The sequence below is a fragment of the Rhinoderma darwinii genome, chromosome 1 (genome assembly GCF_050947455.1).
Source record: "Rhinoderma darwinii isolate aRhiDar2 chromosome 1, aRhiDar2.hap1, whole genome shotgun sequence".
Lineage (NCBI taxonomy): Eukaryota > Metazoa > Chordata > Amphibia > Anura > Rhinodermatidae > Rhinoderma > Rhinoderma darwinii.
In genome coordinates, this window is record NC_134687.1 from 541,109,125 (window position 1) to 541,131,044 (window position 21,920).

A 21,920-nucleotide genomic window follows, 5' to 3' on the forward strand; every position below is an offset into this window, starting at 1 on the left:
CGGAATCAATAGCGGAGTCGACTGTGCTATTGATTCCGTCGGAAAACTGGAAACCTGCCGGAATGGTGACGAACGGAAACCATTAGCGATGTTTCCGTCACCATTGATATCAAGTGGTGACTGAAACGGAAGCTGTGGTTTCACTTTCACTTTCCGTTGCGGGGTTTACCCGACGGAAACCTCCGACGGAACCCCGGAATGGAAAGCGAACGGTGATGTGAATAGGCCCTTAGCCCACCTGGCTACAATTTGGAAAACCTTTGTGGTGAGACAACGCTATAAGCACCAGCATCAATCAGTGCATCCGTCTATAATGTCTGCGTTCTCTGTATCAATAAGAGAAAGTGACACAGTGTGTATACTGCCTCTGCAGTCTCAAATGAGAAAAACCACTATGTGCAGCGCTGACTAGAGAGCCTTTCGGATTTGTGTGATCCGTCACCATTGGTTTCCGTTTGTTTCAGTCAGGGTTCCGTTGATGGGTTCACCTGACGGAAAGCTCCGATGGAACCCATGAACGGAGCCCTGACGCTGATGTGAACGAAGCCTTATGCAACCATCATACTAACATTGACTAAAATATGTCCTAGCAATAATAATAAAGGAAAGAGAACTAGATGATAGATAGATAGATAGATAGATAGATAGATAGATAGATAGATAGATAGATAGATAGATAGATAGATAGATAGATAGATAGACATGAGATAGATAGATAGATAGATAGATAGATAGATAGATAGATAGATAGATAGATAGATAGATAGATAGATAGATAGATAGATAGATAGACATGAGATAGATAGATAGATAGATAGATAGATAGATAGATAGATAGATAGATAGATAGATAGATAGATAGATATGAGATAGATAGATAGATAGATAGATAGATAGATAGATAGATAGATAGATAGATAGATAGATAGATAGATAGATAGATAGATAGATAGATATGAGATAGATAGATAGATAGATAGATAGATAGATAGATAGATAGATAGATAGATAGATAGATAGATAGATAGATAGATATGAGATAGATAGATAGATAGATAGATAGATAGATAGATAGATAGATAGATAGATAGATAGATAGATAGATAGATAGATAGATAGATAGATAGATAGATAGATAGAGCTAGATGTTTTTCTTTTTTAAGTATACTTTGTAAAAAGACAGATTTCATATAACATTTTTTTAAACATTCTCCAATATTTTGATTTTGAAGGTGCCGAAAAAAGTAACTGTGAAGTAACTTCAATGCAGCTGAAAAGCTCTAGATTCTTGAATTTGGAAACCGAGGTGTGAATGGTGAGTTTGCATTTTTCTCTTATACATATACTGTCACAATCAAATGAGATGATATACACATGAAACTATTGGGTTGTTTGGTATCATGGCAAGCATTAATGTATTAATGTAGTAGCTCAAATTAGGTGAAAATAACATAAGTGAAATGTGTTTGTTTTTTTTGATGTTTTCCCATGAATTGCATAATCCAAATACATTTTTAGTCCACTCCACCCTTGTTAATACCAACATTTATACTCTTCTGTTGCATTACATACTGGGTTCCTGTGCAGATATAGTTAAAGGGGTTATCCCACATAGAATATGTTTATTTAAATAAAACACACAATTTAAAATGAATGGCCAGAGGCTTGGCCTAGCTGGTGCCTGTCCGTTTTACACGGATAGGCAGTAATACACTGCAATACAAAAGTATTGCAGTGTATTATAAAAGTGATCGGATGATCACATAGTTAAGTCCTCTAGTGGGACTAATAAAAAAGTTTAATAAATATTTATAATAAATAAATAAAAACCCACTTTTTCCCCTTACAAAATGCTTTATTATAAAAAAAAAAAATAGTTACACATATTTGGTATTGCCGCGTCCGTAATGACACCAAATATAAAGCTATTACATTGTTTAAACCGCTCGGTGAACGTCGTAAAGAAATAAAGAACAATGTAGAATTGCTGTTTTCTGTTAATCCTGCCTTAAAAAAAATGTGATCAAAAAGTTGCATGTACTCCAAAATGGTACCAATAAAAACTACAAGTAGTCCCGCAAAAAAGCCCTCATACAACTGCATCGGCGGGAAAATAACAAAGATATGGCTCTTCAAATATAGAGACACAAAAATATATAATTTTGAAAAAAAAGTGTTTTTACTAAAACAGAAGAACACAAAATAAATTTGAAATTGTCGCAATTGTAACGACCCGCTCAGTAAAGTTATTGTGTTATTTATACCACATGGTAAACGGTGTAAATTTAGGACGCAAAAAAGTGTGGCAAGATTGCTGATTTTTTTATTTCCCCCCAAAAGAAAGATAATAAAAGTTAATCAATAAATTATATGTATCATTAAATTGTGCTATTAAAAAATACAACTTGTCCTGCAAAAAAACAAGACCTTATACACCTATGTCGATGCAAAAAAGTTATAGCTCTTTGAATGAGATGATGGAAAATCGTAAAAAATTGTTTGGTCATTAAGGTCTAAAATAGTCTGGTCACTAAGGCGTTAACCCGCACACCGAACACCGTAAATAATATCTATATATAACACGCAAATTGCTGTTTTTTGGTCACATTAGCTCTAAAAAAAATTGAATAAAAAGTGATCAAAAATTCCCATGTACCTCTAAATGGTATCGGTAAAAACTTCAGCCCGCAAAATATAAGCCCTAAATTGACGGAAAACAAAAAAAGTTATGGCTCTCAGAATATGGTAACACAAAACATTTTTTTCTAAAAGTGGTAAAACATAAAAAAAAACATAGAAATTTGGTATCACTGTAATCGTATCAACCTATAGAATACAGTGAACATGTAGTTTTTACTGCCTGATGGATTCCGTAAAAACAAAACGGCACAAAAATGGTGTAATCGCTGTTTTTTGCCCATTTCACCCCAGACATATTTTTTTTTTCAGCTTCCCAGTACATTGTACGGTACAAAAATTGCTGCCATGAAAAACTACAACCTGGCTCGCGAAAAAAAGCCTTCATACGGCTATGTCAATGAAAAAATAAAAATTTTATGGCATTAGGGAGGAAAAAACATACATCAAAAAACTCTAATTGGCCTGGTCATTAAGGGGTTAAAGCAAGTTTCTACCCCTGAATACCAATTGTTTTTATAGTCTAAATTACTTTAACATTCTTTGCCGATTAACATATCTTTGTAACAGTCATAAGAGTTCATTTTTTGTGGTACAGAGCTGAAAATCCCCTCCAGAGCCAGAGTTAACATACAATTTTAACTGCCTGCAGCTGCCCCTAGATGGAGCTTATGAGCTTAAAGAGGCTCTGTCACCAGATTTTCAAACCCCTATCTCGTATTGCAGCAGATCGGCGCTGCAATGTAGAGAACAGTAACGTTTTTGTTTTTTTCAAAAACGAGCATTTTTGGCCATGTTATGAGCATTTTTATATTTATGCAAATGAGCCTTTCTTAAGTACAACTGGGCGTGTTTAAAGTTAAGTACAACTGGGCGTGTATTGTGTGTGTACATCTGGGTGTTTTTACTTGTTTTACTAGCTTGGCGTTGTGAATAGAAGTGTATGATGCTGACGAATCAGCATCATCCACTTCTCTTCGTTAACACCCAGCTTCTGGCAGTGCACAGACACACAGCGTGTTCTCGAGAGATCACGCTGTGACGTCCCTTCTTGCCCCAGGTCCTGCATCGTGTCGGACGAGCAAGGACACATCGGCACCAGGCGACAGAGGCTACAGTTGATTCTGCAGCAGCATCGGAGTTTGCAGGTAAGTCGATGTAGCCTCTGTCGCCTGGTGCCAATGTGTCCTCGCTCGCCCACTTGGACTTAACTTTAAACACGCCCAGTTGTACTTAATAAAGGCTCATTTGCATAAATATAAAAATACTCATAACTTGGCCAAAAATGCTCGTTTTTGAAAAAAAAAAACGTTACTGTAATCTACATTGCAGCGCCGATCTGCTGCAATAGGAGATAGGGGTTTGAAAATCTGGTGACAGAGCCTCTTTAATGCATATTGTTATATATTGAATCCAATAATAACACGCTATGCAGTAAGCAATGAGTCCTCCCCTAGTGATGGCTGCAGGCAAGTTCGGATTTATCATTTAACTACGTATATATGTCAATGAAGGGGATTTGAAGCTTCGCATTAAAAGAAATAAACTCCAATCGCTATAAAATTTATTAAGAAATTAATCAGCACAGAATGTTGGAACTAAGAATGACAGGGTGTTAAAAGCTGGACATTTACTTTCACATGCACTATTGTAAAACACAGAAAACACATATTGCATGCATGAAGACTTAGATGAAACTATGTACAGTAGTAGTACCAGTAGTTATAAGGACAATAGCAATAATTGCAGAAATTGTGATAGCGGAACTCAAAGACACTTTAAAGACATAGCACCACTTTTTCATCTATCCAATAAATTCATCAATACAAGGTATTATCTAATTCCATTTCATAAACTGCTGTATATGATGACATCGGAGACCCTCATTCTTTAGTGCTGTCAAGGCAAATTATTCTTTCTAGAGTCCCAGGTCTCATTTTACATGTTAAATGTCACTTTTGAGTCAATCACATGACAAATAAATAACTCTACTTATCATATTAGTAGCTAAACCCTGGCACTAGATGAGATTTGGACTCCTACAGTATAATTTGCATTTGTAGAAGGTAATATTTTGGGGCAATTTATAAAGTAAAGAGGTAAGGGTAACTCCTAGCATTGTTTTGAAGACCTGTGTACTCCCCTGTGTTTATTTGATTGTATAAAAAGTGATGACCGGTTTTCTTTAGGTTTATTTATACTATGGCACTTGGGCTAGGCTCTAGATCAGTTTTTGAACCAGATGGTTATGGTATGGTAAACCACTGCTGAAGCTGCTTTTCTAGGACATAGTCACAGCCGCACTCTGTGGTGAAGATATAACACAACTTTCAAAAAGGTAGTGAACTTTTTGACTTTTTGACCCCCACAGGTATTCAATTACAAGGTACAGTATTAAGACATTCATGTCTTTACAAAAATAGGCGTTTGTCAATTAAGTAAAGTGGGAAAAAGAATGACTTTTACAAAAAACTGAGAAAATACAAATGTGAAAAAAAAACTCTCTCCAGGTTGTATAAATCCCTGATGGAAATAAAGTCAAGGAAAATAAAATTGTATTGTGTTATAAAATGGGAGAAGGAATTGAATAACGATTGTGTTCTTGATTGGAACATAATATTTCAAAATATTTGTAAAGTATCGATAAGCATGAAACATCAGCTTATTCAGTTCAATTTGATACATAGCCTTTACTATACGCCAGCCCTTTTGAGTAAGTTCTCTATTAATAAAGCTTCTAACTGCCCCAGATGTGGTGCAGCGGAAGCAAACTATTTGCACATTTTATGGAATTGTATTAAGATTGCCGATTACTGGGATAGAATTTTTAAAAACATTTTGGAAAAAATAGATCCAGATATAGTGTTTCAACCTCAACTGGTATTGCTGGGGGATGATTCCAAATTAAATATTTCTAAGGAAAAAAAATGTGGATTAATAAAACTATTATTTATTGCAAAATTACTAATAGTTAGAAAGTGGATATCTAGCTCCCCACCGGAGTTTAATGCTTGGGTAAATAATGTGAAAATGATAATGAAATATGAGAAAATCTATATAATCAAGGCAAACACTGTAAAACCTATTGGGGGAGTGGTAAGAATTTTTGTTCTTTTTGTTTTTTTTTCTTTTACCAAGATCGGTCTTGAGAGGGTGGGGGGTGGGAGTAGGGGGAAAATGTAAAAATATGTGTATAATTGTATTTTCTTTATTCCTTACTTGTATGGAATTTTATATTGTATTGAATTGTATTGAATAAAAAAAAAAAAAAAAAAAAGTGGGAAAAAGAAAACACAATTACAGTTAGGTCCTGAATTATTTGGACAGTGACACAATTTTCATGATTTGGGCTCTGCATGCCACCACATTGGATTTGAAATGAAACAACTGAGATGCAATTGAAGTGTAGACTTTCAGGTTTAATTCAAGAGGTTGAACAAAAATATCCTGTGAAATATTTAGGAATCGCAACCATTTTTCTACACAGCCTCCTCATTTCAGGGGCTCAAAAGTAATTGGACAAATTAACATTACCATAAATAAAATGTTTTAATACTTTGTAGAGAATCCTTTGCAGGCAATGGTACAGGTTGTGTAATGATGGGGGTAGGGAAACAGAGAAGTGAGCCCTAATCTACCCCCCACTCAGTCCCTGCCTACTTGCAACGACCCGCCCTAGGCGACGGGGTACAACTGGGCGATGGTCCCTATGCTCAGTAAGCGCACGACAGACAAACAGACAAGGGTAAACAGAAGCAAAGGGAAATGGGGCAGTTGCCCACGGCAACACCGTGAACAACAAGAGTGGTGAACGAGCCGAGTCAAACCAGGAGTGTACGAGGTACCAAACGCAGAGCAGGAGAGTAGTGAACAAGTCGAGTCAAACCAGGAGTGTACGAGGTACCAAACGCAGAGCAGGAGAGTAGTCAGTAAGCCAGGGTCATATGAAGCAGGGTCAAATAGTACAGAAGCTGCAGCAGGGCTAGGAAACCAAACAGAAGAATCACAAGCAAGGAGGAACAGGAAAGGCAGGTATAAATAGACAGAGGGCAGGAGCTAGCTCCGTCTGGCCAGGCTGTGATAGGCTCTCCCACTCCTAAGCCTGCCATCCTGAGTGGTGGAAGATGGAGTCAGTCTCACAGACATAGAAGCAGGTGCAGACTGATTACCTATGGGTGTATACACAGAAGCTGTGCCTGGCAGATCCTTAACAGTACCCCCCCTTTTATGAGGGGCCACTGGACCCTTTCTAGATGGACCTGGTTTATTGGGGAAACGAAGGTGGAACCTCCTGACCAATACCCCAGCGTGAACATCCCGGGCGGGTACCCATTTCCTCTCCTCCGGCCCGTATCCTCTCCAATGGACCAGGTACTGGAGGGAGCCTTGGACCATCTTGCTGTCCACAATCTTGGCCACCTCGAATTCTACCCCTTCAGGGATGAGAACGGGGACAGGAGGTTTCCTCGAGGGAGCCAAGGACGGGGAGCAGCGTTTAAGGAGGGAGGCATGAAACAAGTCGTGTACTCGAAAAGATGGGGGCAACTCCAGTCGGAAGAAGACAGGATTGAGGACTTCAATGACCTTGTACGGCCCTATAAACCGAGGAGCAAACTTTTTGGACGGGACTTTCAGGCGCAAGTTCTTAGACGATAGCCACACCAGATCCCCGACCATAAACAAGGGGTTAGCAGTACGTCTTCTATCTGCCTGAGTTTTTTGTATGCTCTGGGACGCCTCTAGGTTCTTCTGAACCTGGGCCCAGACTGTGCACAGTATCCCGATGAACGACCTCTACCTCGGGATTGTTGGAACTACCAGGTGAAACGGAGGAGAACCGTGGATTAAACCCAAAATTACAGAAAAAGGGGGAGACCCCTGCCGAGTTACTGACCTGGTTATTAAGGGAAAATTCGGCGAGGGGAATGAATGAGACCCAATCATATTGACAGTCAGAGATAAAACACCTTAAATATTGTTCTAGAGACTGATTAGTCCTCTCAGTTTGGCCATTAGTTTCAGGATGGAAGGCAGAGGAGAAGGACAGATCAATCTCCAACTTTTTACAGAAGGCTCTCCAAAACAAAGAAACAAATTGTACCCCTCTGTCAGAAACAATATTGACAGGGACCCCATGGAGATGCAGGATGTGTTTGACAAACAAGGTAGCTAACGTCTTAGCATTGGGTAGTTTCTTGAGGGGCACAAAGTGGCACATCTTACTGAAGCGGTCTACTACAACCCACACCACCGACTTGCCTTGAGATGGAGGCAAATCGGTGATAAAATCCATGGAGATATGGGTACAAGGTCTCTGGGGAATGGGCAAAGAACGTAGTAAGCCCGCTGGTCGGGACCTGGGAGTCTTGGACCTAGCACAAACCTCACAAGCGGCGACGTACACATTAACGTCTTTAGGCAACCCAGGCGACCAATAGTTTCTGGCAATGAGGTGCTTGGTACCCAGGATGCCTGGATGACCAGATAGTGCGGAGTCATGATTTTCCCTAAGTACCCTTAGCCGGAATTGCAGGGGAACAAACAGCTTGTTCTCAGGAAGGTTCCCGGGAGCTGAACCTTGATCAGCAGCAATATCAGAGACTAAATCAGAATCAATAGAGGAAATGATTATACCTGGAGGCAAAATACAAGCAGGATCTTCCTCTGAAGGAGGGCTGGCCATGAAACTACGCGACAGTGCATCAGCCTTAATATTTTTAGACCCAGCCCTATAGGTAACCAAAAAGTTGAATCTGGTAAAAAATAACGCCCATCGAGCTTGTCTCGGGTTTAGCCTCCGGGCAGATTCTAGGAAAACCAGATTCTTGTGGTCGGTAAGGACCGTTACCTGGTGCCTAGCCCCCTCCAGGAAGTGGCGCCACTCTTCAAATGCCCATTTAATGGCTAAGAGTTCGCGGTTGCCAATATCATAGTTACTCTCAGTGGGCGAAAACTTCCTGGAGAAGTAGGCACAGGGACGGAGATGGGTTAGGGAACTGGTACCCTGGGACAAGACAGCCCCCACTCCCACCTCGGACGCGTCAACCTCCACGACAAATGGCTCCATTTGGTTGGGCTGAACCAGCACCGGGGCCGAGATAAAGCACTTCTTAAGGACCTCAAAAGCCTGGACAGCCTCAGGAGGCCAGTGGAGGAGATCAGCACCTTTGCGAGTGAGGTCCGTAAGAGGCTTAGCGATGACCGAGAAGTTAGCAATAAATCTCCTGTAATAATAAGCGAACCCCAAGAAGCACTGTAACGCCTTCAGGGAGGCAGGTTGGACCCATTCCGCCACAGCCTGGACCTTGGCGGGGTCCATGCGGAATTCATGAGGAGTGAGGATTTGACCCAAAAATGGTATCTCCTGCACCCCAAACACACATTTTTCGGTCTTCGCAAACAGTTTGTTTTCCCGAAGGACCTGGAGCACCTTCCTGATATGCTCAATGTGGGAGGACCAGTCCTTGGAAAACACAAGTATGTCATCAAGGTACACTACAAGAAATACCCCCAGGTAATCTCTTAAAATCTCATTTATGAAATTCTGGAAGACCGCGGGAGCATTACACAACCCAAAGGGCATGACGAGGTATTCGAAATGACCTTCGGGCGTGTTAAACGCAGTCTTCCACTCATCCCCCTCTTTGATGCGGATAAGGTTATACGCCCCCCGTAGATCAAACTTAGAGAACCATTGGGCCCCCTGAACCTGATTAAAGAGATCAGGAATCAAAGGAAGGGGATACTGGTTCCTTACAGTGACCTTATTCAAGTTCCGGTAGTCAATGCATGGCCTAAGACCACCATCCTTCTTCCCTACGAAGAAGAAGCCAGCACCTACAGGAGAAGTAGAGGGGCGAATGTAACCCTTGGCCAGGCATTCCTGGATATACTCTCTCATGGCTTCACGTTCGGGACAAGAGAGATTAAATATCCTACCCTTAGGGAGCTTAGCTCCTGGTACCAAATCGATGGCGCAATCGTATTCTCTATGAGGAGGTAACACCTCGGAGGCCTCCTTAGAGAAAACATCAGTGAAGTCCTGAACAAACTCAGGTAGCGTGTTCACCTCCTCAGGGGGAGAAATAGAATTAACAGAAAAACATGACGTCAAGCATTCATTACCCCATTTGGTAAGCTCCCCAGTATTCCAGTCAAACGTGGGATTATGCAACTGCAACCAGGGAAGGCCTAAAACCAAATCGGATGATAATCCCTGCATCAACAGTACAGAGCACTGCTCCAAATGCATGGAGCCAACAAGGAGTTCAAAAACAGGGGTATGCTGTGTAAAATAACCATTAGCAAGAGGAGTGGAGGCAAATCAAACAAAGGCATAGCTAGAGACATAGCAAATTCCACAGACATGATATTAGCAGAAGACCCTGAATCCACGAAGGCACTGCCGGTAGCAGACCTACCACCAAAAGAGACCTGATAGGGAAGCAAGATTTTATTACGTTTCATATTTACGGGAAATACCTGTGCGCCCAAGTGACCTCCCCGATGATCACTTAGGCGCTGAAGTTTTCCGGCTGCTTATTCTTACGCCTAGGACAGGTGTTCACTTGATGCTTGTCATCCCCACAATAGAAGCAGAGACCATTCTTCCTGCGGAACTCTCTACGTTGTCGGGGGGACACGGAGGCCCCGAGTTGCATAGGTACCTCCAAGTCTTCCATGGAAGAGCGAAGCAACGGAACCTCGGGAGGCATCATGGGGGAGCCATAGGGGAAAACACAAAAACATTCAAGTTCTCGTTCCCTGAGACGTCGGTGAAGTCGTACCGCTAAAGCCATAACCTGGTCTAGGGAGTCAGAAGAGGGATAACTAACTAGCAGGTCTTTCAGGGCGTTCGACAGACCCAACCTAAACTGGCACCTTAAGGCAGGGTCATTCCACCGAGAAGCTACGCACCACTTCCTAAAGTCAGAACAATACTCCTCCACAGGTCTCTTACCCTGACGTAAGGTCACCAGCTGACTCTCGGCAAAGGCAGTCCTGTCAGTCTCGTCATAAATGAGTCCGAGAGCAGAATAGAAAAGATCAACGGAGGAAAGTTCAGGGGCGTCAGGAGCCAAGGAGAAGGCCCATTCTTGGGGCCCTTCCTGGAGCCGGGACATAATTATACCCACCCGCTGGCTCTCAGAACCTGAGGAGTGGGGCTTTAAGCGAAAATAGAGCCTACAACTCTCCCGAAAGGAGAAAAAAGTCTTCCGGTCCCCTGAGAACCGGTCAGGCAACTTGAGGTGGGGTTCAAGAGGTGAGGTGAGGGGCACTACCATGGTAGCATCAGGCTGGTTGATCCTCTGATCCAGGGCCTGGACCTGTAGGGAGAGACCGTGCATTTGCTGAGCCAGGGTCTCAAAGGGGTCCATAGTAGTGTGAGGGACCAGGGTAGACTAGGTAAAGGGCTTGTGATTATGTAATGATGGGGGTAGGGAAACAGACAAGTGAGCCCTAATCTACCCGCTACTCAGTCCCTGCCTACTTGCAACGACCCGCCCTAGGCGACGGGGTACAACTGGGCGACGGTCCCTACGCTCAGTAAGTGCACCACAGACAAACAGACAAGGGTACACAGAAGCAAAGGGAAATGGGGCAGTTGCCCACGGCAACACCGTGAACAACAAGAGTGGTGAACGAGCCGAGTCAAACCAGGAGTGTACGAGGTACAAAACGCAGAGCAGGAGAGTAGTGAACAAGCCGAGTCAAACCAGGAGTGTACTAGGTACCAAACTCAGAGCAGGAGAGTAGTCAGTAAGCTAGGGTCATATGAAGCAGGGTCAAATAGTACAGAAGCTGCAGCAGGGCTAGGAAACCAAACAGAAGAATCACAAGCAAGGAGGAACAGGAAAGGCAGGTATAAATAGACATAGGGCGGGAACTAGCTCGGTCTGGCCAGGCTGTGATAGGCTCTCCCACTCCTAAGCCTGCCATCCTGAGTGGTGGAAGATGGAGTCAGTCTCACAGACATAGAAGCAGGTGCAGACTGATTACCTATGGGTGTATACACAGAAGCTGTGCCTGGCAGATCCTTAACAGGTTGATCTTAGTTTCATCTGTCCATAAAATGCTGTTCCAGAACTGGGCTGGCTTCTTTACATGTTGTTTGGCAAAGTCTAATCTGGCCTTTCTATTTTTGAGGCTGGTTAATGGTTTGCACCTTGTGGTGAACCCTCTGTATTTGCCCTCATGAAGTCTTCTCCTTATGGTAGACTTAGATACTGATACATCTACTTTCAGGAGAGTGTTCTTCACTTGGGTAGATGTTGTGAAGGGGTTTTTCTTCACCATGAAAGGATTCTGCGATCATCCACCACTGTTGTCTTCCGTGGATGTCCAGGCCTTTTGGAGTTCACGAGATCACCAGTGCGCTCTTTTCTTTCAAGAATGTACCAAACTGTTGATTTGGCCACTCCTAACATTTGTGCTGTCTCTCTGATGGATTTCTTCATTTTTTTCAGCCTAACGATGGTCTGTTTCACTTGCATTGAGAGCTCCTTTGACCTCATGTTGTGGGTTCATAGCAACAGCTTTCAAATGCAAATGCCACACCTGGAATCAACTCCAGACCTTTTACCTGCTTAATTGATGATGGATTAATGAGGGAATAGACCATGCAGCCCATTAAATAGTTTTTCAGATAATTGTCCACTTACCTTTGGTCCCTTGAAAAAGAGGCAGCTACATATTAAAGAGCTGTAATTCCTATACCCTTCCTCACATTCGGATGTGAATACCCTCAAATTAAAGCTGAGAGTATGCACTTTAAGCACATATTGATTATATAACTGTATATTCAATATGTTTTGGTAAACAGCTAAAATGCCAAAACTTGTGTCACTGTCCAAATAATTCTGGACCTAACTGTATAATATAGAGGTTCCACATCATAAGCAGATAGATTTTCTTATGGAGGGAAATGTCTATCATGACAGAATCACTTAAAATTTATCTCATAGCACATGTGTAATCTTGACAGACTGATCTGGGTGCATCTAAATTGTTTATCAGAACATGTGGGTTCTGCCACTTTTCTACAGTTTTGCATAACAAGTTCATGCAAAAAAGGTAAATACTACAAAAATATTATTGGAAATATTATCATTGAAATATTAGGGCTTGTCCACACGCTGCGGAATTGCCGCGTTTTGTATGGAATTCCTGACGGAAAAATGCAGCAGAATACAGTAGCAGCATCGTGGATGCTGCGTAAAAATTCCAAACAGAATCTGACCTGCGGTACGTATTTTTCAGCGCGGCATGTCAATTCCTGCTGCGGAATGTGGACAGAATTGCTGTGTTTTTCGGAGGAGAGGTCACGATCTCCCAGCATTAGGAAAAACACAGCAATTTACACACCATTTTCTGCCGTAAAAAATGCAAGAAATGGTGCATTTTTTGTCGCAGCGGAATGCCTGCATTTTCAACAGAATTGCTGCAGAAATGTTCTGCAGTAATTTCGTTGTGTGTGGACAAGCCCTACTATCTTGGTTTGTGTAGAAGATGGTCTTCAGTTATTAAACTATCACACATGCAGAAAACAGACTGGTTCATAAAACATGACCTTTATTAAAGGAACACTGAACCTAGAAATTAATGATTAAAGTAAACAGGAAATATAGTTGCTCACACTGTTTGTCAGTCTTCAGGATCTACTGCATGTTACTGAAATAGTCTTGTAGAAATCCTGCAGAGAACACAGGGGTTAATCTCCTGCTGATCTGTTCCATTTTCTGCTGGTAAACAGGTGAGTGTGTGGAGCTTAACAAAGGGGTGGGGCTTAAAGAGGCTCTATCACCAGTTTAACCCCTTAATGACCGGGCCATTTTGCACGTTAATGACCAAGGATTATTTTTTGTTTCTTCACGGTCGCATTCCAAGAGTCGTAACTCTTTTTTTATTCCGTCGACATAGCCGTATAAGGGCTTGTTTTTTTGCGGGACGAGTTGTATTTTGTAATTGTACCATTTTTAGATGCATATAATATATTGATTAACTTTTATTAACTTTATTTTAGGAGAGAATTGAAAATAAGCAGCTATTCCAGCATTAATTTTCACGTTATAAATTTACGCCGTTTACTATGCAGCGTAAATAACATGTTCACTTTATTCTATGGGTCGGCACGATTACGGGGATACCAAATATGTAAAGGTTTTATATGTTTTCCTACGTTTGCACAATAAAAACCCTTTTAGAAAAAAATTACTTGTTTTTGCATCGCCTCATTCCAAGAGCCGTAACGTTTTTATTTTTCCGTCGATGTGGCCGTATGTGGGCTTGATTTTTGCAGGCCAATGTGTAGTTTTTATTAGTACTATTTTGGGGTACATAGGACTTATAGATTAACTTTTATTTTATTTTTTATGGGGGGAATGGGAGAAAAGAGAGAATTTTGACGTTGTTTTTTGCGTTTTCTTTGGACGCCGTTCATCCGGCGGTTTAATTAGTATGTTCATTTTATTGGTCAAGTTGTTACGATCGCGGGGATACCATATATGTGTATGTGTTATTTGTTTTGACACTTTTACTGAATAAAAAAGTAGTTTTATTTGACTTTGACTGTAATTATTTATTTATTTTTTTCACAAACTTTATTTAACTGTTTTACATTTTTTTTTTTAGTCCCACCAGGGGACTTCACCATGCGATGTGCCGATGTGCCGATCGTATACCAAAGCATTATTGCCTGTCAGTGTAAAACTGACAGGCAATCTGTTAGGTCATGCCTCCGGCATCGCCTAACAGGCAGATGCTGAAGGCAGACCTGGGGGTCTTTGTTAGACCCCCGGCTGTCATGGAAACCCGACGGCGACCCGCGATTTGTTTGCGGGGGCGCCGATCGGGTGACAGAGGGAGCTCCCTCCCTCTGTCAAACACATTAAATGCCGCTGTCACTATTGACAGCGGCATTTAATGGGTTAAACTGCCGGAATCGGCGCGCGCTTCGATTCCGGCAGTTGCAGCAGGAGCCAGGCTGTGTATAACAGCCGTGCTCCTGCCGCTGATCACGTGGGTACAGTCTCAGTACCCGCGCCATCACAGGACGGATATATCCGTCCTCCTGCGCGAACTAGCAGCTGCAGAGGACGGATATATCCGTCCTTCGGCGTTAAGGAGTTAATACTTCTCTATCTCCTATCTAATCTAATAAATGCTTTGTTGTAGATAACTACTGCTTTGTTTTTTGTTTTTTTTAATCTTTAGTAGTGACAAAGTTCTGATAATTTTTACATTTTTGCTAAGCCCAACTGGGTGTTTTTTTTGTTTCACCAAGTGGGCGTTGTAAAGAAAAGTGTATGACACTGACCAATCAACGCTCTACACTTCTCTTCATTCATGCCTAGCTTTATTCACAGCACAGCGTGATCTCGCAAGATCACGCTATGACGTCACTTTCTCCCGTAGTTCCTTCACCGGTGTGACGGGAGAATGACCAGACATCGGCTCCAGCCGTGCAGGATGATTATCCTCCTCAGCAGCAGTCCTAGCACGGCTGGAGGCGATGTCTGGTCAATCTCTCATCGCTCCGGTGAAGGAACTGCGGGAGTAAGTGATGTCACAGCATGATCTCACGAGATCATGCTGTGCTGTGAACAAAGCTGGCCTGGAATGAAGAGAAGAGTATGACGCTGATTGGTCAGTGTCATACACTTTTCTTTACAACGCCCATTTGGTGAAACAAAAAAAAACATCCAGTTGGGCTTTTACAAAAAATTTGCATAAATGTAAAAAATATCAGAACTTTGTCACTAATAAACGTTTCTTTAAAAAACAAACAAGCAAACAAACAAACAAACAAACAAACAAACAAACAAACAGTAGTTTTCTGCAACAAAGCGTTTATTAGATTAGGTAGGAGAGAGAGAAGTATTAAACTGGTGACAGAACCTCTTTAAAGGAACAGTGTCATCACAATTTTTTTTTTCATATGTTCAAGATGTTAGTGCTTTATTAAAAACGTTTATATTTATTTGTGTGTTTGTGTTTTACTTTTTCTTATTTTTACACTTTTTCTTCCTTATGGGGGCTGCCATTTTTTGTTCCATTTCTGTGTGTGTCGATTAACGACACATACAGACATGGAATACGGCAGCCACAGTCCCATAGGGACTGCGAACGGCTCCCGTACCATTCACTTGTGTGTACGGCGTCTGTGTGGGAACTGCGCATGCGCCGCTCCCACACAGTCCAATTTGAAATTTGCGCCATCCGGCGCCATTTTCCTGTGGACCGGAAGTCGCGGCCGGACAGTAATATTACTACTTCCGGTCGCGGCTTCCGGACTTGTGCACTTGGACCAGCGGCAGCAGACGGAGCGGACGGGCCGGAGGGAGCCGCGGCGGCAGGAGCAGGTAAGAGATTTCAATGTATGTTCGTGTTTGTGTGTGTTTACTACTGTATGTAAACCTACTACACTGTGTGTTAGCTCAAAAAATGGCGACACACAGTGTAGGAGGTTACACCGTTCAAACCCCTCGTTTATCCCGGCACTAGCCAGGATAAAGGAGGGGGGGATGCTGAGAGCTCACTAGAGCGAGGGCTTTTTACCCAATTTTGCAGCAGAAAAGCTATGTCTTTGCTTTACCACATGCTTTTGGGAATGGCTCCATCTAGTGACCAGAAATGGTAAATACTATAAATTTGAATCCAATTGAATCCAATTTATAATATTTCCTGACTCGTGAAAAAAATAAAAAAAATTTGAACAATGTTTAATCACCCACACACTAAATGTTTAATTTAAAAAAAAACAACATGTTTTTCTGGCAACACATTGCCTTTAACTATCAGTGTGTCCCACTGCAGACTGGGCAGGAGGGAGGCTCCTGCTGCAGCCAGTTGTCTTACAGGATTGTGAGGAGGAGGGAGTGGATGATCTCCTGGAACACATATATAAAAATTGTTTATATATTTCTTAGAATTAATTGCAATTTGAGACAAAATAGACTCAAATGAAAGTAGGAGATAAAGGGAGGAATTGGTGGGATATATTTATTTTATTTTTTTGTATGTTTAGTGTTTCTTAAAAATTTTTTATAATTGAGCATTATCAAACCTGTTAATAGTCAAATAAAAAAATAATAATATATTGATATATCCCAATATGCTGCGTTCATTATCATGCAATGTCAAAGGTTGCAGAACACAGTAATCTTGCATATAGTAATGTAACATCCTGATGTAGCCATTGGATGACGCAGCCACATGACAGTATGTCACTACAGTTTTAATGTCAATGTTCAAGGACTGCAGCGATCGTCTCCACAATGTCACAATACATCACTATGGACACAATGAAGACAATGAGGCGTATCCTGGATCATAGTGTCACCTTGTCTAACAAGCTATATTATAGAATTCAGCTATTAAATGGGCTATCCAGCACTTAAAGAGGCTCTGTCACCAGATTTTGCAACCCCTATCTGCTATTGCAGCAGATAGGCGCTGCAATGTAGATTACAGTAACGTTTTTATTTTTAAAAAACGAGCATTTTTGGCCAAGTTATGACCATTTTTGTATTTATGCAAATGAGGCTTGCAAAAGTCCAAGTGGGCGTGTTTAAAGTAAAAGTCCAAGTGGGCGTGTATTATGTGCGTACATCGGGGCGTTTTTACTACTTTTACTAGCTGGGCGTTCTGACGAGAAGTATCATCCACTTCTCTTCAGAACGCCCAGCTTCTGGCAGTGCAGACTGCGTGTTCTCGAGAGATCACGCTGTGTCGTCACTCACAGGTCCTGCATCGTGTCGGCCACATCGGCACCAGAGGCTACAGTTGATTCTGCAGCAGCATCGGCATTTGCAGGCAAGTTGATGTAGCTACTTACCTGCAAACGCTGATGCTGCTGCAGAATCAAATGTAGCCTCTGGTGCCGATGTGGCCGACACGATGCAGGACCTGTGAGTGACGACACAGCGTGATCTCTCGAGAACACGCTGTGTGTCTGCACTGCCAGAAGCTGGGCGTTCTGAAGAGAAGTGGATGATACTTCTCGTCAGAATGCCCAGCTAGTAAAAGTAGTAAAAACGCCCCGATGTACGCACATAATACACGCCCACTTGGACTTTTACTTTAAACACACCCACTTGGACTTTTGCAAGCCTCATTTGCATAAATACAAAAATGGTCATAACTTGGCCAAAAATGCTCGTTTTTTAAAAATAAAAACGTTACTGTAATCTACATTGCAGCGCCTATCTGCTGCAATAGCAGATAGGGGTTGCAAAATCTGGTGACAGAGCCTCTTTAAACAATGATGGCTATCCTTAGGATGGTCATGAGTGTATGATCGATGGAGTCTAACCTCAGGAATTCCCACCTACAGCACAATCAAGAGACGTGGCGCTCACCTGTCCTAATGTAGGCCATCTAGGTTAAAATCTCAGAGAACCCCAAGTCAGTCAGACTATATGGAAAATCTAAAGATATGAGCCTGTATTAGAAAACATCAAACTAGACAATGTGATTAGTGGGGATAACTATATTATGTTTCCATACATTTCATTGAGACCTTAACATGTTAGCTTGTCTCTTCCTAAATAAGGCTTAATATATACACATTTTCTTTGTTCAATGTCTTGTGAGTGGTACGTAGCATTATTGGCCTCATGTAATGCTCTGATGATTTCATGTACTGGTGTAATGCTCTGCTGATTTCAATCGTTCTGCTTGTCTCATGTCCCGTGCTGGTATTTTATGTAATGGCACAATGCTTTAATGATTGCATATAATGATGTCTGTTGTACTTCACCTAATGGTGCAATGCTCTATTGGTTCCCTGTAATCACATATAGCTCAGCCAGAGTATTTACATGTAATAGTATAGGCCTTTATTAGAACTTATACTAATGTTATTTTTATATTGTTCAACAGATCAGAACTGGCTATCTTTTGTGCGCTTATGTAGATAATTATGCAGATATTAATATTAATTCCTGTGGTATGATTGTTTCAGTTTGTTTTCTCACATATTGTGTACTTGGTCTTTCATATAATATGTATTGAACTTAATGGGCATATTTACTTATTCAGGCCTGTTCACATTAGCGGTAGGTTCCATTGATGCGTTCCCGCCAGACCTTTCCGTCAAAAGAACCCATCAACGAAAAGACTAATGGAAACCATAGCTTTACGTTAGCATTACCATTGATTTCAAAGGTAATGCTTCCGTTGCTAATGCTTTCCGTTTGTCTCCGTTCTGTAAGGCTTTCTTTTTTTGGCGGAAACAATAGCACAGTCGACTGGGAAATGAACAGAAACCATTAGTAACAGAAGCATTACCATTGAAATCAATGATAAGGGAAACGGAAAACTATGGTTTCCATTTGCCTTTCCTTTGATAGGTTCCTCCGATGGAAAGGTCTGATGGAACGCATCAACGGAACCTAACGCTGATGTGAACAGGCCCTTAACCATACTAATTACTATATGCAACTATGTAACTATCTGTTTGTGCATGCGTGTGTCTATGCTTGTGTATATATGTACGTGTTTGTGTATAATACACAAAATTTGGTCTATAGAAATGCAAAACTTGACAATATGCTAAAAAAATAATAAAAAAAATAACCTTTTTAAATGTACAGTACCTGGTAATGTAACAGCAAGAAAGTATCTTTGAATGTTTAATATGTCCCCAGTATTGCCATTAGAGCAATAACATGTGCAAGCTTCAGAAACATAAGAGATGGGATATTGCTCATTATCTCTTACTGGAGACATCTATTAAATAACATCAATAATGAGTTCAGATTTCTTTCTTCTGTGAACTAAGGTATACGTTAAGCCTTATTCACACAAACTTATTTCACAAATGTGTGCTGTCCCACTGCAGCTATTTTCCGTATTTAAATTTTTGCTTTTTCCTTCCCACTTTCCAAAAGCCATACCTTTTATTTTTGCAGGACACATTGTAGTTTTTCATGGCACTATTTATTTTACCATCTAATGTACTGGGAAACTGGGAGAAAATTATTTGTGGGGTGGATTGGAAAAAAACCAGTGATTCCTCCATTATTTTTTGGGTTTCGTTTTTACTGCGTTCACTGTGCAATAAATATAACATGTTAACTTTATTCTGTGGGTCAAAACGATTGTGGCGATACCAAATATACATCTCTTACAAGGGGAAAACTAACTGTTAAAAAAAAAATAGTTTTGTGTTGTCATAGTCTGAAATCCATAACTTTTTTATTTTTACGTCGGTGTGAGGACTTATTTTTTGCAGGGCGAACTGTCGTTTTTATTGATACCTTTTTGTGGTACATGCAACTTTTTTTTAGCATTTTCATATATTTGTTTTTTTCAACGTGTTCACCGTGGGGGTTAAACAATGTTGTAATGGTTCAGACTTTTACAAATGCGCCGATACCAATTATGTTTATTTTTTTTTATGGTACTTTAGTGGGAAAATGGGAAAAGTTGTTTTTTAAAACTTTTAATATATTTTTTGTACATAAAAAAACCTTATTTAAGGCCGGACTCACACGAGCGTGTCCGGTCCATGATATACGGTCCGCATGTCGGCCGCATTTCCCAGACTGAACACAGTGCAGGGAGCCGTGCTAATAGCATCATAGTTATCTATGACGCTAGGAGTCCCTGCCTCTCTGCGGGAAAACTGTCCCGTACTGTAATCATGTTTTCAGTACGGGACAGAAGTTCCGCGGAGAGGCAGGGACTCCTAGCATCGTACATAACTATGATGCTAGGAGCCCGGCTCCCTGTACTGTGTTTGGTCCGGTAAATGCGCCCGTGATACGGACTGTATATCAAGGACCGAACACGCTCATGTGAATCCGGCCTAACTGTCTTTCACTTTTTTTATTAGTCTCGAACCAGTGATCGTTAGCTCGCTTGCACAATATATTGCAATACTAATCTATTGCAGTATATTGTTATTTTCACAGGCTTCTATTACAGGGCTTAACCCCTTAACGCTCCAGGACATACTATTATGTCATGGTAAGTGCATCGTTCGCGCTCCATGACATAATAGTATGTCATGGAGTAAACACGGCGCCGTTCGCGCGGGGCGCGTGCATGAGCTGTGATAGCTGCTGTTTCCGACAGCAGACTATCACTGCTCAATGTGCCGGGACCGATCGCGGTGGTCCCCGCAGATTTAACCCCTCAGAAGCCGCGTTCAATAGCGATCGCGGCTTCTTAGGGGTTAATCCGCCATCGCCGGCCTGCTACACGATAGCGGCCGGCGATGGTGACTATGGCAACCGGACACCAAAAAATGGCGTCCGGCTATGTCATAGACGGAAGCCTAGTGGGTCCTGACAGAGTCAGGACCCACTATGCTTGCTGTCAGTGAGTAGCTGACAGTTCTAATACACTGCACTACGCATGTAGTGCAGTGTATTAGAATAGCGATCAGGACCTCCTGCCCTCAAGTCCCCTAATGGGACAAAGTAAAAAAGTAAAAAAAAAGTTAAAAAAAGTTGTGTAAAAATAAGAAAATAAAAGTTTTAAAAGTAATAAAAGTAAAAATCCCCCTTTTTCCCTTGTCAGTCTTTATTATTAAAATAAATAAATAAATAAACAAATAAACTATACATAATTGGTATCGCCGCGTCCGTAACGGCCTGAACTACAAAATTATTTCGTTATTTATCCCGCGCGGTGAACGCCGTAAAAAAAATAAATAATAAACCGCACCACAATCACAATTGTTTGGTCACTTCACCTCCCAAAAAATGGAATAAAAAGAGATCAAAAAGTCGCATGTACCTAAAAATGGTACTGATCGAAACTACAGTTCGTTACGCAAAAAATAAGTCCTCGCACGGCTTTTTTGAAGGAAAAATAAAAACGTTCTGGCTCTTAGAATAAGGGAACACAAAAAGTGAATGATTGTTTACAAAACGTATTTTATTGTGCAAACGCCATAAGACATAAAAAAACTATAAACATCTGGTATCGCCGTAATCGTATCGCCCCTTAGCATAAAGTGAATATGTCATTTATAGCGCACGGTGAACGCTGTGAAAAAAATAGAACAAAAAAACAATAGTAGGATTGCGGTTTTTTAGTCACCGCGCCACATAAAAATAGAATAAAGACTGATCAAAAAGTCGCATGCATGACATGAAAACTGCAATGGATTCCTCAAGGTCTCTAGTTTCCAAATTGGGGTCACTTTTGGGGGTTTTCCACTGTTTTGGCACCACAAGACCTCTTCAAACCGGACATGGTGCCTAATAAAAAAGAGGGCTCAAAATCCACTAGGTGTTCTTTTGCTTCGGAGGCCGGTGCTTCAGTCCATT

The 21,920-nt window shown here is 41.4% G+C and overlaps 1 protein-coding gene across 1 annotated transcript in view; it reads left to right on the top strand.

Moving 5' to 3' along the window:
- Positions 1-1,245: 1,245 nt before the first annotated feature.
- Positions 1,246-21,920, top strand: part of MEF2C (myocyte enhancer factor 2C) — a 223,055-nt gene continuing 202,380 nt past the window's right edge. Inside the window, exon 1 of the mRNA XM_075837415.1 lies at positions 1,246-1,315. The gene's annotated coding sequence lies outside the window, so the exon portion shown is untranslated. The remainder of the gene's footprint in view (positions 1,316-21,920) is intronic.